The 17,772-nt window shown below is 35.5% G+C and overlaps 1 protein-coding gene across 5 annotated transcripts in view; it reads right to left on the minus strand.

Annotated features, from left to right (window-relative positions):
- The window catches only part of FUT8 (fucosyltransferase 8), a 175,245-nt gene that overhangs the window by 103,270 nt on the left and 54,203 nt on the right, over positions 1-17,772 (minus strand). Inside the window, exon 1 of one of the 5 annotated variants that reach the window (XM_084866733.1) lies at positions 11,795-13,184. The exons of the other annotated variants lie outside the window; for them this stretch is intronic. The gene's annotated coding sequence lies outside the window, so the exon portion shown is untranslated. Of the gene's footprint in view, positions 1-11,794; positions 13,185-17,772 lie in introns of those variants that run through there. 5 annotated transcript variants of the gene reach the window in all.

A 17,772-nucleotide genomic window follows, 5' to 3' on the forward strand; every position in this document is an offset into this window, starting at 1 on the left:
TAACTAAATATTTAAAGAGAAGAAAATCTCTTTAAATGAGGTTCTAGAAACATTCTACTTCCTTCCCATTTATTCCTTCACTATATTCCCTATTGTTACTGGATCACACTAGCTAAAACAAAGAATAGAAAAGAATGAAATTCATTGAGAATTGTTTGAAAACTAAGTAAAAAAGCAATAATCCAAGTGAAAACTTGCTGTTTTGTGTGTTGTTTTAATAACTATTCCTAAGTCTATGGAGAACACTCTCTTGATTGACCACTTGCTATTCTGTCTCAAAATTCTTTCTAAAACCCTTCTCCTCTAATCACAGGTACCCTCATCTATTCACTAAAACGTAAGAGTAAGTAAAGTCTATTCAATGTCCCAGATAAAAGATTCAGTCTACTTTTCATTTTATATAGAAAAAATGCAAATATTCAGGGCTTCCTGGTTAAAACAGATTTAAGAAATGAATCCACTCTGATGATAAGAAATGAATTTAATTAAGTTAACAAAAAAATTTAAGTATTAAAATTTGAGTTAATAATATTTGTGACAACATATCTAACATTATAAAATGCTATCATACCATATACTTAATTCCAAGCTATACCAATAAGATATTAAAACTTTTAAAATCTTTCTCTTCATAGTAAAAGTTAACTTAGGAAGATAACTGTAATAAAGGAAAATAAAGAGCTTTCCAAACAAGAATCATTTAAATAATAAAAAGATGTGTTGTAACATTTTACTTAGAATTACAACCAAAAAATGATCATAAATATTCAAAGTCAGCAAAAGTATAACATAAATTGAAAACAAAGGTTTACAGAAAAATAAATTTTGTTACACAAAGTACTTTAGGTTTTTATAAACCACCATCATAAAGCCAAAATATTAAATTACTATATTTCACAGCACTATTGCTATTAGATGAGTTGTAAAAAGCAAGAAATTATTGTAGGAGCAAAAATGGTCACTTTCTTAATTAATAGCATCATTTTAATTCTGTCTTTTGGAGAGAATGTTTCCCCAAACTTTATTGTTCTAGTAAAAATGGGATTAACAAAAATAAATCAAGTTAAAAACCAAGTTGTTGTCTATGCAATTTTCCTTAGCATGATTTAAAAGAGTAGTTATAAAATTTTTCTCTATCCATAATAAATGCTTGCTTATGTATATGTTTATTGTCTGAACCATGCCTAAAAAAATATAAACTCCATGACTTTTGTCCATTTAGTTCACTGATATATGCCAAGTACTTAGAGCAGTGTTTGGTACTTAGTGGTACTAATAAATAATTTTAAATAAATAAGTAAATGAGTTTACAATACATAGCATATATTAGTTTGACAAATGACAAAGAATCCAAGCACATTAGCTTCAATTGCATTTTATGTCCACAAAGCAAATCTGAATGCAGACAGTGAGACAGTGTTATTTTTGTAGGGAAAACAGTCCAAAAATAAAGTTATTCATAAACTTTAGTATGTATTATTGTCAACATAAATCTTGCCAAGATACCCCTTAAATTATTAAAATACTGGCCTAAAAGGCCCTAAGGTCAGCAGTCTAATGTTACCTTTTAACTATGAAAAAATAATTTATCTTTACTTGTCTTATTTTCCTCATCTGGAAAAAAAGTATGTATAGCCTTTAATATGAAAGCTACTTAATTTATTTGTGGAAGAATTTGTTAGTGAAAATATCTCAAATTTATGAGTCAAAATATTTAAGCATTAACTGTATGATATAATTTCTGACTATAATTTATATACTAGTGTTGAGATTCTTCTCAGAGTGAATTGTTTTCAAGTATTTATTAATTCATTCCTATTTGAGATTCATGTATTACTCTTATCTGCAGAAAATTAAATGGATTAAAATGTGTCAGGTTTCCTTCCACACATTTATTTAATTAGTGATAAAGGTAGTATGTATTTAAGTGATTCATTTCTTTTGGTATTTATAGATGCATTGAATTATATCTGATTAATGTCTGTAACAAAAATGTAATTTTTCAAAATAATTTCTTAAATCTGGAAGCTGCAATACATCACCACTAATTTCAGGGGCTTTAATCGAGTTATTTAAATGAAGTTAATATATATAAAGCATTTACTATAATATTTGACATGAGGTTCAACAAAAGTAATCCTTTTTTTAAATTTTTATTTATATATTTTATTGTATCTTTTTTTAAAAAATGTATCCTGATTTTTAAAAGCATTACGGATGTCCCCTTTGTGCCCCCATTGATCCCCTCCACCCACAACCGCTGCTCCAGCCCAGGCTTTCACCTCGCTATTCTTTATGTCCAAGGGTTTAACATATATGCATATACTAGTAAATTCTTTGGTTAATCTCTCCTCCCCCTGTCCCCTGTCCTCTGAGATTCATCAGTCTGCTCCATGTTTCCATGACTCTGGATCTCTTTTGTTCATCAGTTTATTTTGTTGTTGTTTTTTGTTTTGTTTTATTTTGTTTTGTTTTGTTTTGTTTTGTTCATTAGATTCCACATGGCCAAAAGACATGAAAAAAAATGCTCAGTGTCACTAATCAACAATGAGGTATCATATCATACCTGTCAGAATGGCTACCAGCAATAAATCAACAAATAACAAGTGCTGGCAAGTATGTGGAGAAAAGGGAACCCTAATACACTGCTGGTGGGAATGCAGACTGATGCAGCCACTATGGAAATAGTGGAAATGGTATTATATGGAAAACAGTGTGGAGTTTCCTCAAGAAATTAAAAAGGGAACTGGCATTTGACCCTGAGATCCCACTTCTAGAAATACAAACCAGATCCTGAAACACAAACCAGAAAGTATATATCCCTATGTTCACAGCAGCATTATGTCAATAGAGGCCCAGTGCACAAAATGTGTGCATGTCGGGGGGGGGGGGGGGGGAGGGGGGGCCTCAGCCCAGCCTGGTCCCTCTCCAATCTGGAACCCCTCGGGGGATGTCCAACTGTCGGCATGAGGCCAAAACCAACAACTGGACATCCCTCTCACAATCCAGAACCCCAGAACTGGTAGCTCCTAACTGCTTACCTGCCTGCCTGATGGCCCCTAACTTCCCCCCCCCCCCCCCCGCCAGTCTGATCACCCCTAACCGCCTCTGCCTGCCAGTCTTATTGTCCCTAACTGCCCACCCCCACTGGCCTGGTCACCCTTAACTGCCCCCCTCCCGTCAATCTGGTTGCCCCCAACTGCCTTCCTTTCCAGCCTGGTCGCCCCTCACTGCCCCCCCTCTATCAGCCTGGTCACCTCTCACTAACCCCTCTGTGGGCCTGGTCACCCCACGCAGTCTGCTGGTCAGGTGTCTGGTTGTCCCTTGCTAATCCCCCTGCCAGCCTGGTCACCTGCTATTCAGCTGTTACTGTGAGGGCGTTGTGACCAATTTGCATACTATCCTTCTATTAGTATAGCTGGCTAAGGTCTGGAAACAACCCAAAAAACCCATCAGCAGATGAGTTAATAAAAAAAATAAATAAATAAAAAAAGCTGTGATACATTTATACAATGGAATGCTATGCAGCTATAAAGAAGATATATCTCTTGCCCTCTGTGACAGATGGAGGGACCTGGAGTATTGTGCTAAATGAAATAAGCCAGTAAGAGAAAGACAAGTATCATATGATCTAATTTATTGATTTGAGAGAGAAAAAAACATCAATTTGTTGTTCCACTTATTTATGCATTCGTTGGTTTATTCTTGTATGTGCCCTGACCAGAGATCAAACCAAAAACCTTGACGATCATGACAATGCTCTAATCAACTGAGCTATCTCTCTAGGGCAAAAGTAATTCTATCTTAATGTTGACAAGATATGGAGATTACAATATTGGTACTAGAATTGGCAAAGCTTAGAGTATTGGTTCTGCTACATCATAGCTAGGTAATCTCATGGAACTTCAATTTTCTTTATGTATAAAATGGATATAATACATACTACTTCTCCCACAGAATATTGGGAGAGACCTATTATAAAATAATATATGGAAAGCATTCTACACATAAATAGCAAACAGTTAGTATGTCATATGTTAACACTGCTACATTCTTTTATAGACACAACTATATTTTACATAATTATATACTAGGTATTACTGTAGGCAATTTCTAAAATTGCTGCCAACCAAAACCGGTTTGGCTCAGTGGATAGAGTGTCAGCTTGCGGACTGAAGGCCCCAGGTTTGATTCCGGTCAAACATGTACCTTGGTTCCGTGCACATCCCCAGTAGGGGCTGTGCAAGAGGCAGCTGATCGATGTTTCTCTCACATCGATGTTTCTAGTTTTCTATCCTTCTCCCTTCCTCTCTGTAAAAACTCAATAAAATATATATTTTTTAAAGATTTAAATAAATAAATAAATAGATAGATAGATAGGTAGATAGATAAATAAATAAAATTGCTGCCAATGATCCCTGTGTCCTGTATTCATGTCCTCATGTAACCTCCTCCAGTGTGGACTGGACCTTAATAACTTGCTTCTTAGAATACAATGATGGCATTTTACTTCTGAGATAAGGTCACAAAAGACTGAAACTTCAAATTCTTTATGCTTATTCCTTGTGATGATATAAAGCTACCATACTGAGAATTCTATACCCAGTGAAAACAATCTTTCAAAAATAAACTTTTCCAGAAAAAATAAGGTTGAAAATTATTTTGTGCCAGCAACACTACACTATAAAAATTATACAGCATGATTCTTATCAATATTTATAATGAAAAGTATCTAGCACAAATCTACCATGTATTTTTTTACCTAATTCTATATAAAACCATGACTCATTTACACAGACATTTAAAAAAAATGCTTATTGCAACCCTATTACATAAAAGACACTGTCCTAGGCACTGGGGATTATAGTAATGAACAAGCAGACAAATATCTCTGCCCTCAAAAGGTAATATTCTAATGGATTCTAGTTTCTAAAAAAGCCTCTTCCCCGAAAGCCTCTTATTGCAGTATCTAACATACTGACTGGTACAATACCATTTCTAACACTACTAGAGGTCCAATGCACGAAATTAGTGCAAGGGTAGGCCTTCCTTCCAGCACTGGCCTCCCTGCGGCACCCAGCACTCAGGCTTCCCGAGCAGCCCCAGCTTTGTCAGGAAGGTTGTCCAGAAGGATGTCTAGAAGGATGTCCGGTCTAATAAGCATATTATGCTTTTATTATTATGTAGATTAGGTTGATTGTTCTTGTTCTTATAAGAAAATGACCAATAGCCATGCCACTTTATTTTATCCTCACCTGTGGATATGTTTTTATTAATATTAGAGAGAGAATATGAGAGGAGAACATCAATGTGGGATAGAAACATAGACTGTTCCCACAATCTTTCTAATATGGATGATGCTCCAATCAACTGAGCCACCCAGCCAGCACAATAGCCACTTTCTTTAGCATGTGAAAATGATATTTCTAAGAATCACCTTCAAGTGGTTTCGCTTTCATGCTAAGCACAAAAAAATGAGCATGTGACAATTTGCTACAGAATCAAAAGACTAATAATCTGACCTGTCCTGCTATGAACTATGTTCATAAGAGGCTTGTCTCCTAAACTCCAAAATAATTAAGGATTAATATAACTAATATAAATATGCATACCCTACGTAAAGGCAATATGGCATATTTTGACCAATATGGCATATTTTGATCAAATATTTACATAAACATACCTTTTGATAAGAAGTTCCACTAGCAAAAATTTATACTAAAATTTATTTTAACATGTGAACAAAACGAATTACAAAGTTATTCATTACAAAACTGATTGCAATAGCTCCAAAGTGGGGGAAAGAAGGGGGTTTAATAATTGCCCATCAATAAAAATATGTAGAATAAGTTATAAATTACTTTTCTAAAACTGCACTTTTTTACTCTGATGTCAAAAAGTGGAAAAATATGTCCCACAACCAGGAAGAAAAGCATTCATTTTATTTTTTTAAAGTATATATTTTATTGATTTTTTTTTTTTAAGAGAGGAAGGGAAAGGGAGAGTTAGAAATATCGATGAGAGAGGAACATTGATCAGCTACCTCCTTCACAACCCCTACTGGGAATGTGCCCGCAACCAAGGTACATGCCCTTGACTGAAATCAAACATGGGAACCTTCAGTCCGCAGGCCAGTGCTCTATCCACTGAGCCAAACTGGTCAGGGCGAAAAGCAGTCAGTCATTTTAAAACAGACCTAGTAGACAAAGATGATGTTAGCCAACAAGGGCACTAAAACAACTACTAAAAATATGCTCTAGGATTTAAATTTAAAAATAAATACAAGGGGGGGTGGATAAAAAATGTAACAAAAAAAATCTGAAAAAATGTTAAAGTCTTTGGAGAGGATTAAAAGTAGAACTGTAGAGGAAAAGTTAAGTGAACTTGAAGACAAAGGAATAGAAAATATCCTAATCACAAAAAAACAAATTTGTAATTATGAATGGTGATAGATGTTAACTAGACTTATAGTGATCATTTCATAATATATACAAATATTGAATCATTATATTGTGTACCTGAAACTAATATAATGTTATATGTCAATTTAAATTTTTTTCCAAAGAGAAAACTATCTAGAAAGAAAAAATCTGATTGTTGATAAAAAAGAAAAATTTTAAAGCAGCCACTGTTTACAGCACCTATCTTCAAATACAGTATATTACAGCTTTCTATCATCATGAACTGAAAACTGTTCAGATGATAAAATTAAATAAAAGCCATCCAACATCATTAGTAAGAAAGCAATTTACATCATTGGCTTCAGGGCCAGTTGGAAATCTACAGGCATTTCCCCATTTTGACATTCAGCTTGAATAAAGATTTCTTGGAATAATACTAGTCAAACTTAATACTAAAAATAAGGTCAGTCATGAGCATGTACAGAATCCCCAACATATTTTAAAATACAAATACTTTGGAAGAGAAAATAGTCACAGGGGAAAATACAATACATACAAGGTAAAAAGCGTGTCAGGGACTTCTAATCAGAATAATGCTAAAACAATTTTTAAATGACAAAAATACAAAAATATGATAAAAATTCACTTTATTATCCAGTGTGATTCAATGCAATGGAATAAACTAAAGAATTAACAGAAAAATATAATCATTTATTCAACAAATCTAATAAATGACTACTATAATATAGCAGAGGTTAAGTAGACTGTTATGTTCTAAAGCCTAAAGGTTAATAAAAGGAAATACAAATAAAACTTTTAAGAAAAGCTAACTATCAATTATAAAGTCCAATTATTTAGAGAGCCATATATATATATATATATATATATATATATATATATATATATATATATTGGAGGCCCAGTGCACGAAATTTGTGCACGGGGTTGAGGGGGAGGTGTCCCTCAGCCCAGCCTGCACCCTCTCCACTCTGGGACCCCTCGAGGGATGTTAAACTGCCCTCTCACAATCCAGGACTGCTGGCTCCTACCTGCTCGCCTGCCCGCCTTCCTGATTGGCCCTAACCTCTTCTGCCTGCCAGCCTGATCACCCCCTAACCACTCCCATGCCAGCCTGACTGATGTCTAACTGCGCCCCTGCCAGCCTGTTTGCCCCCAACTTCCCTCCTCTGCCAGCCTGGTCACCCCTAACTGCCCTCCCCTACAGGGTTGATCACCTCCAAATGCCCACCCTTACAGACTTGGTCCTTCTCAACTGCCCTCCCTTGCAGGCCTGGTGCCTCCCAACTGCCCTCCCTTGTATGCTTGGTGCCTCCCTAATGCCCTCCCCTGCTAGCCATCTTGTGGTGGCCATCTTGTGTCCACATGGGGGCAGCTATTGTGTGTTGGAGTGATGTTTAATCTACATATTACTTTTTTATTAGATAGGAGAGGCCTGATGCATGGGTAGGGGCCAGCTGGTTTGCCCAGAAGGGTGTCCCAGATTAGGGTGGGCTGTGAGGCGCCTGGGCAAGGGGCCTGTGGTGGTTTGCAGGCCAGGCATGCCCCCTGGTGACCCAAGTGGAGGCCCTGGTATCTGAAATATATTTATCTTCTACAATTGAAACTTTGTAGCTTGGAGCGAAGCCAAGCCTTCAGCTCGCTCTGTGGCAGCAGCTATTTTTGTTGGGGTTTATTCACCTTCTATAATTGAAACTTTGTAGCCTGGAGTGGAGGCCTAGACCAGCCAGGGCAGGTGGAAAGCTTGGCTTCCTCTGTCACCGGGGGCAACCCTAGCCTGCTCTCTCCAGCTCTGTGGCTGCCACCATTTTTCTTGGGATTTATCTTCCATAATTGAAACTTTGTATCCTTGAGTAGAGGCCTGGGCCAGCCAGTGTGTGTGGAAAGCTTGACTTCCTCCATTGCTGGGGAAACCCAAGCCTCCCTCCTGCTCTCTGTGGTGGCAGCCATCTTGGATGGGATTAATTTACATACTCGCTCTGATTGGCTGTGGGCATGGCTTGTGGATGTAGCAAAGTGATAGTTAATTTGGATATTACTCTCTTATTAAGTCTTAGTATTATATACAGCCTCCATACTACTATATGGAAAAATAGTAGTTGATAAAATTGTATGTTTATTATTTTAAGAGAGTAGGAAGAAAGCAAGTAAAAATACATGGTGTCCCCCAAAACCTGTATATACACTTTAACAGCTAACAGCTCAATTTTTTAAATGAAATGTATTTTAGTAAGCACTGCCTTTATAATTATTCAAAGTATGTGTATACATTTTGGGGAATACCCTACAGTATCACAAATTAATCTAGCCTTTTAATGCTAGTTGAAATCAACTTTTACTTCTGTAAAAGTGCTAGGTGAAACCAACTAACCTGAAATGTAGAAGAGAGATATGGTGGGAGAGAAAGGTTCGGGAAAGAGGGGCACAAGAAGGGACAGGAAAGGAGGGTGGGAGAAGAGAGAAAAACAATTTTGCACAGCTCCTACCAAGATTATAAAACTCAATTTTTTTTCATTACTTACAGAGTCATCTATCATACTTTCACATTGCTTATCAGTAAGGTCACAGCACATACACATATGAATTTAAAATGCCAGACATCTTGAATACATTGAGCTAAAATACTCTTATTTATTCACTGAAACCAGTCAATATCTTAGAAATTAATCAAGTTATTTGTGAAGTACAAACACATAATCACATTTATGAGATTTCTATCAGGAGTATCTCATTCATGTTAACTCAATATAACACATAAGGTTGTGTTTACTAATGCAATTAATTTATACTATTCAAATGGATCCAAAAATCTGGTTTTGGCAACATTTCCTTTGGTCCTGAATAAATTAATACTGTCCCCCAAATGGTAATATTTATAAGTTAAAATAAAATACATACTTTACCATTTTATCTGGTTATCAAGTACACTAATAAGTACTTGATTGGCAGCATGATATAATAGAAAGAGCAAACATTTCAAATCAATCACTAGCTATAAACATATTCTTAGGCAGTTTATCCAACAATATAATAAAATGGGAATAATAATATATCTTAATCACATGAAATAATATATGTAAAAGTGCTTTGTAAACTGTACCACAGTTTAAAAATATCAGTTACATCCAGCCAGAGTGGCTCAGTGGTTGAGCATCAACCTATGAACCAGAAGGTCACAGTTCAATTCCCAGGCAGGGCAAATGCCTGAGCTGTGGGCTCAATCCCCTATAGGGGGTATGTAGGAGGCAGTGCATCAGTGATTCTTTCTCACCATTGATGCTTATTTCTCTATCTCTCTCTCCCCCTCTCTTTGTCTCTCCTCCACCCCTTCTCTCCCTTCCTCTTTGAAATCAATAAAAACATATTTAAGAAAAAAATATATCAGTTACTATTATCTTTCCCTTGTTCACTAGAAACTCGGTATACCATCTTCTGCCAGTTTCCAGAAAAGGCCAAGTTCTTAGCTATCATGGGGTCTTCATTATTCCTGTTTCTTCTACCTGAACTGCAATTTCTTTGTTTCATTCATTCTTATAATTCAGATCTCTACTTAAATGTCAACTCATTTAAGAGACAGTCTCTGACAACTTGCATCAATAATAACACGCCAGGATACAAGTAAGAGAATGACATTAAAAATAAAAAAACTTTAATTACTCAATTAAGAAAAATGTAGCTAGCCAATCACTCTGAAAGAGTCAAAAATCTCTTTGTGTCTTTCTATTATATGCACTCAACATGTCAGCTATTTTATTCAGGCAATCTTTCCTCAAGGTAGCAAGTTGGCCGCCTCAATTCCAGCCACATGTAATAATGTGTAAAAGAACAATTGGCAATGTCTTCTGGTCTGTTCCATTTTAAGGGAGAGGAAATGTGTACATTTTATTAGCTAAGATTAAGTCACCTGTCCCTTTCAAAATCAAACACTGAAAAGGGGAATGAGATTACTGTTATGGCTTAGGCTAATCAGAATTTGTCCCTAAGGGTAGGCTCCAGAACAAAACTGAGAGCCTAAAAGAATGACTACAAGACTCTGCAAGAATGTTACACACACCTTATCTTTTTTAAAAAGCACTCACCATCACCCATTATTCCCTATCACAACACTTACTGACTTACTAGTCACCCTCTGCACAAATCTGTGTGCCAGTAACTCTCTGTGGGGCCTGACCACTTCATGCCTGCTGCCCAGAGGCTCTCCGAAACCCAAAGGCCCATCCACAGCCTGCGTGGAATGTTTGCCTCGTCGCTGGGGCGACACAAGCATTCTGCACCCCAGCCTGGCCAAGGCCCATCCGCAGCCAGGCACGGAATGCTTGCCTCAAAACAAGCATTCCGCCAGGCCAGGCCTGGGGGCCTCCGGCAGTGCTGAGAGACCTGGACACTGCCATCTTTGTGATGGAGTGATGGTTAATTTGCATATTATCATTTTATTAGATAGGAGGATTTCTTTCCTATACTAAAGGATACGTACTAGTAGAGCAGGGACTTAGAATACAGTGCCTAAAAAAGAGCAAGTCCTTTATTTATACTGGTCAAATAAAAAGTGAATGCATAACTATCACCCAAATGTATACATATTTAATATCTATCGTCAAAATCTTAGGCAAAATAAAAATAAAGTCAAGCCTTAGAAGAACTGAACTAAGATTCAAAGTCATTTTCATGTTTATTTGTTTATTTTTATACGCAAGAAATATCAACAGTAGATGCTCAGAGAGAAATACTTCCAAATATAATTTTGATCCAAATCTTGCATTCAAAAAACCTTTTTAAAACTATTTTTTATTGATTCAGAGAGGAAGGGAGAGGGAGAGAGTGAGAGGGAAAAAGAAAGAGATAGAAACATTAATGATGAGAGCAAATCATTGATCGGTTGCCTCCTGCATGCCCCCTTACGGGGGATCGAGCCCACAACCTGGGCATGTGCCCTTGACTGGTATCGAACCTGGGACCCTCAGTCCCTAGGCTGACGCTCTATCCACTGAGCCAAACCAGTAGGGCCAAGCCAATTCTTGATAAGTTGCTGATTCCTTAAATAAACACTCCATTTAATAGTTACTAGCAGGCAATAAACGTATTGCAAAAATCCCAAGCCATATACAATAAAAATAATGAATAAAATTCATAGTCTTTCTAGATAATTTTTTCTAAAGAACAAAATAGATTCAAAAATTCATATTCAAACAAGGTTAAAACTGTTTCTACAGAACAACATATTCAAAAGTATAATAAGCATTTTATGCTACTGTAAATTTTAGTGGGAGCTATTTTTAAAAAAACACTTTCAATCTTCATATAAGAGGCATGATATCTCTATAAAAGCTGATCTTTATTACTGCATTTATGAAGAATATTAAGATGATATTACTCACTAGCACTCGATTCACCAATAGTGTCAGATTGATAGATGGGTGGCATAGAGACAATTTATATATCCTAAAATAAGAAAAATTTAAATAAAGTGTGGTATAATCATTGGTGAGCTATTGCTCAATTTAAAATGTTAAGTATGAAGAAAAATACACATAATGTAATGTAGGTTAAAATGTAGTATGTAGAGGAGTTGGATAATGTTCATAGGTAGCATGATTCTTGGAAAGTGTAAGCTATAAGGTCAGAAAGAACTGGGTATACATCCTGGCAATACCAATATAGATTTGGGCCAGCAAAGAATAAGGTAGGGAATTTTACCTTCTGTGAGCCTGAATTCTTTTATCCTTGAAATGACTAATATTTCCTATCATATAAACCTGTATCCTTCTAAGTTTAGTGATGATAATAACTACATTTATTAAATACTTCCTGAATGCAAGGTACTTTTCCCTTGCTTCACAATTATAATATTCTGTAATCTTCTCAACAACCTTATGATATAAGGACCATTATCCCCATTTTACAGCAGAGGAAATTAAGGCATATTGAGACTAAATAACTTTTCCAAGGTTGTAAAACAAGCAAGTGGCAGAAACAAAATCAATGATAGGTATTTTTTTTTTTAAAGCACTGTTATTAAGAAGAACCTGCTAACTATAAGAACTGCAAGGAAAGAAATCTTCTATACATACTTTTTAAACCAAAGACAGGCAACTATATAACTAAGATATGTCAAGTATAATTCAATCCAAAGATTTAAATAAGCCTCAAACATTTCTTCCCAAATGGCACACGGTTAATAAAACTAGATAATATAAATTTCATTTGACTTCATTTTTTTTTTTTTTTTTTTTTTTTTTACACTTAAGACACAATGAAGCAATTTTCAGTTCCAGACCAAGACAGAGAAGATGCACTTCTCCATACCCCCTCCACTAATAACAGCTAGAAACCCTGGACATTCTTTATAAGACAAATACAAGAAGACTGCAAAAGGTGAAAAAGCAGATGTGGTAGGGAACCAGGAACTTAAGGAACAACATGTCAGTGAGTTCTCTGATGCAAAAAGTGTAATACTAGATTAAATATATGTAGGGGAAATATTTAGATCAATTGAAAAAGGGAAATGGGATTAGAGAGGTAAAGGTTCTATACTTAACTCAAACTGGTAAAACAGCAATACCAGTAGATTGTGTTATATATTGTTAATATTTAGCAATATAGTCATTGGATGTTTAACAGTGAGTTTTAGAATCAACTAGAAGAGTGTTTGCCCATTTCTCCTACTTTCTTGTTATGTGGCTATGTCTAAATTACATAACTTCTTGGTAAATTAGAGTTAATAACATTCATTTTTAGATCAATTATAGTTAAAACATATTATCTACAATTATTATACTACTACTAGAGGCCAGTATAATCTGTGCACCAGTGGGTCCCTTAGCCTGGCCTGCGGGGACTGGGGCAAAACCAACTCTCTGACATCCCCCAAGGGGTCCCAGATTGTGAGAGGGTGGTTCTCAGGTGACACACCCCAGAAAAGGGCTCCCTCCTCTCTGGTTCTTAGTGCGTCACCCAAGAATAGGCAGCTGCCAAGTTACCAGAGCTCAGCAGCTCCTGCAGTGAGTGTCTGTCCCCTACTGGTCATTGCATGTCATGACTACCGGTCAGACTGTCTGACAGTCGCTCAGGCTTGTGTGTGTGTGTGTGTGTGTGTGTGTGTGTGTGTGTATACATATATATATATATATATATATATATATATATATATATATATATGATTATATTTTCATTGTATCAGACTATTAACCTTATTTTATTTGTTTTTTCTACTTTAAATAAATAAATTAGTATGAAACTTAAATTTGTATGTAAAGTCTTAGTGATGATGACCAGCAACTATGAAAGCTACAATTACTTATTAGTAAATAAAAAAGTTATGAGTAGACTTTCCTTAATTCCATAGATTTTGTACTGTATATATTACAAACTCCTTAACAATGATTTTTTTTTTTTTAACACCAAAGCAAAAATAAACAAGTGAGACTACATCAAAAAAGTACTTCTACACAGCCCTTGTGGCTCTAGTTATGTGGCAATGTGACTGAGCATCAACCCAGGAAGCAGGAGGTCACATTTCCATTCCTGGTCATGGCACATGCCTGGGATACAGTTTCCATGCCCAGTAGGGGGGTGCGCAGGAGGCAGCCGATCAATGATTCTCTTTCATTATTGATATCTCTATCTCTCCCTCACCTTTCCTCTCTCTGAAATCGATAAAAACATGTTTTTAAAAAGTGCTCCTGTGCAGCAAAGGAAACCATAAAAATGAAAAGCTGTCTATGGAGTGAAAGATAATATTTCCCAAGTCATATATCTTATAAGTATTTAACATTTAAAATATGTAAAGAACTCATACAACTCAATAGAACAAAGTAAACAATCCATTTTTTTAAATAGGCAGAGAAAAAGGAGACATATGTAAAACTTTAGACAATAAAAATAAATAGATAAATAGATAGATAAATAAATATATAATAGGCAGAGAATCTGATTAGACATTTTTCTGAAGTCAACATACAATGGCTAACAGGTACATATAAAGATGCTCAACATCACTAATCATTAATGAAATGAACATAAAAATCACAATGAGATATCACCTCACACTTCTTAGCATGGCTATCACGAAAAAGACAATAGATAACAAGTGTTAAAGAGGATGTGGAGAATAGGAAGCACTTGTGCACTTGGTGGGAATATAAATTGGTGTAGCTAGAAAACAGTATGGAGGGTCCTCAAAAAATTAGAAATAGAACTACCATATGATCCACCAACTCCATTTCTAGGCATTTATTTGAAGAAAACAAAGTTACTATCTTAAAATAGATACCAGTACCCTTGTGTTCATTGCAACATTATTTACGATGGCCAAGACAAGAAAACAACCTAAGTGTCCATCTACAAAGAGTAAATGGTCACAAATATATGGAAAAAAGTAAACAGACCTACAATGGGGGAGAAAGAAAAACTACATAAGAACCACATTTGATAAATTAGAATGAAATACATGACCTGTGGTCTTTGTAGGCCTAGAATTCCAAATTATCCAAATAAAACCAAATCATAAATTAGGCAACATCTCTTACCCTTTGAGACAGCTTGGAGGGACCTGGAGAGTATCAGGCTAAGTGAAATAAGTCAATCAGAGAGAGATAAGTATCATATGCTCTCACTCATATGTAGAATCAAAGTGACAAAATAAACCGATGAACAAAGTGGATCCAGAGATTTTTAAAGAAATAATAAGTAATAGAATCAAACTGAATTTTTTGTTGTTGTTGTTGTTATCTGTCAGAATTGATGCATTTATAGTTCTCTCACCTATAATTACAACCCTGACCCTTATCCCTTAAGAGAGATGTAAATTATGGCCATAATTTCTTCAGTGCTTTTTTTAAGATTTATAATGTACAATTCTGATACCAGAGCTAAAAATTCCTTTGTTAAACCTGAGCACATAACATATAAATCACAATACTACTACTGGCTTATTTTCAAACATTCCTCTAAGAATTTCAAGTCTCACTTTCAAGAGCATCACAGACACACAATGACTATCCAGAAGGATACCTTGTACCTAGTATAGTAATTAAAATACTGACAGCACTAATGATAAAGAATAAAACTCAGTGACCAATTAAGTCAACTCTATATGAGTCATTAGCTTTTCCATGAATACCTTCAAACACATTAAGCCAGTGTGCTCTTCACCAAACACATCCTTTTTTCATAATTCCAATCTTAATGAGAAATTTTCAGTTAACCTCACACCAATTTATATGTTTACATTCTACTTCCAATTACATTTTTAAACTAATTGGAAGAATTTTAAAACAATAACAGTACTAAACTTATCCTTTTTCGCTACACCTCAAAAGATGGAATATAAAACATTTTTATTCATAAAATGTTCCTATCCTAAGAAGATTTGTTGTTTTTTCAGTTATATTGAGTCTGTTGGTTTGTGGGTGTTTGTTTGTTTGTTTGTTTGTTTGTTTAAGTACCATAAAACAGCTAGTAATCTTTAGTGAGGCATAAAAGTACCAAAAAGAATAGGCTATTATAAATCATTAGAGTTACACCAATATTAATTTAATGCATCAGCTAACTTCTAACTATTAGATGAAAAGTGACCAAAGCAGGTTTTATTTACAACTATGTGTGAAAGAATAACAGAAATATTGTTATTAAGATTAATATAGGCATTTAAAAATGGATTTTTACAAATAATATTATTTGAGCACAATTTAAAATGGATAGATTGTATCACTTGCTAAGAATACCACTGTTCAATTTTAAAGTGTTAAGAGATCTCTACTTTCACCCATGAGAAAGAAATAGGATTCAAATTAACTAACTTACAATAACAACTAGAAAACTAAATGAACTATGTATCTGGCCTTGGACAACAAGCAGCTCAAAACTGACTCCTACAAAAAGGGAAACAAAATAGGTGAGTTCTATAATTGCCTGGGGTGTCTTTCTGAAAGCATTTTTGGGACTGCAGTATGTAGGAGAGGAAACCCAGATAGAATTCAGTGCATTGCAGGTTGAAAAGACAGAAATCACTGTACAGAAAGGAAAAGGTAACAATTATTTGAGGAGAAAAGTACCTGAAGTGAGAGAGCTACACCAATACCTATGGCAGGGTGGGAGTGAGGGGTGGAGGATAGGAGAGAAGGACTCTTGAATACCAATCTGCACGTGTATAGGTGAAAACCTATAAAGTTGAGTAAAAACAACTTATTGGAAAGAAAAATTAACAGGTAGCTAAAACTGAGTGATCTCTAGAGTTTACACAGGGCCAAGAATCATTCAAGTTCTCACAAGCAAGATAAAGACTCATCATTGAATCCATAGGGCGTTCACTAAAGATACAAGAAAACAAGTCTACTTTGCAACTAGACTAAAAAAGCACAAGAGTAAAGGTTACTCTAGACCTGCCCTAGAAAACCTTAAAAAAGCATTAACACATATGGAAAGGGAAGAGGGAAGGAAAGAAATTTGCTATTGTTGAGCATGTCTCGGAAAATCTCAGTCTATGAAACTCTCCCACCCATGCAAATTCCACTTCACACCACATGGCACTTTGTCTTGTGTGCCAACAGAAAAGAATACCGAGATACTGCAAGGCATTGCCCGGCCTACAAATAAAGGTAAAGGAGGTAAAAACAGGTGCAAGGTAAGAATGAAAATAAATCTGAATAAAAAGGATTCGGTGTGTAAAGCAAACTACTAGTAAGAGTATGTTAGGGTAATCGAAATGTTGGGGGAAAGATTAGAAGCAGTATGTTTTGATGGTTTAAAAAAAGTTATGACATACGAAAAAATTTTGAGAAAATGGTTTGAATAAATATCTCAGACATTGTATTAGTTGGTCTGCCAGATATAATTTTAAAATACAATACAGATGAAGATGTAAATCTGCAGGCATATGGCAAGCTTCCGAAACATGCTAAAATCCAAGAGATAGATACACTTGATGCTGAAATCTAGGTTGATAATATGAATATGATGATAAAGACCATGATGATATCTAATACATTCCAAGTTTTCTGAGGATGAACCCCAAAGGTGATAGTGCCTCCCTGAACTTTAGAAAGTTAACCACTTTATGTGGGGAGGCATAGGACAGGAATTGGCTGAAGGCACCTAACCCCTGCCTTGACTTTTTCAAACAAGTCTGAGCCCCCAGGTGTTTACTTAGACATGCCCTCCCTTAAAGGACACAAACAGATGCATGTGCTTTCTCAATGACACTTACCCTGCTGATTATATCTAGAGGTTAATTTTAGTTCAAGCTGTTGTTACAATAAAAAGCCTAAAGAGGCAAACAATAGGGATTTTTTAGGCTCCTTATGCCAACAAGCCCCTTAGCCTCTCACAGAAATGTGTGTCAGAGTAATTATTCATC

Source organism: Pipistrellus hanaki (assembly GCF_964339955.1).
Source record: "Pipistrellus hanaki genome assembly, chromosome: 1".
Classification (NCBI taxonomy): Eukaryota; Metazoa; Chordata; class Mammalia; order Chiroptera; family Vespertilionidae; genus Pipistrellus; species Pipistrellus hanaki.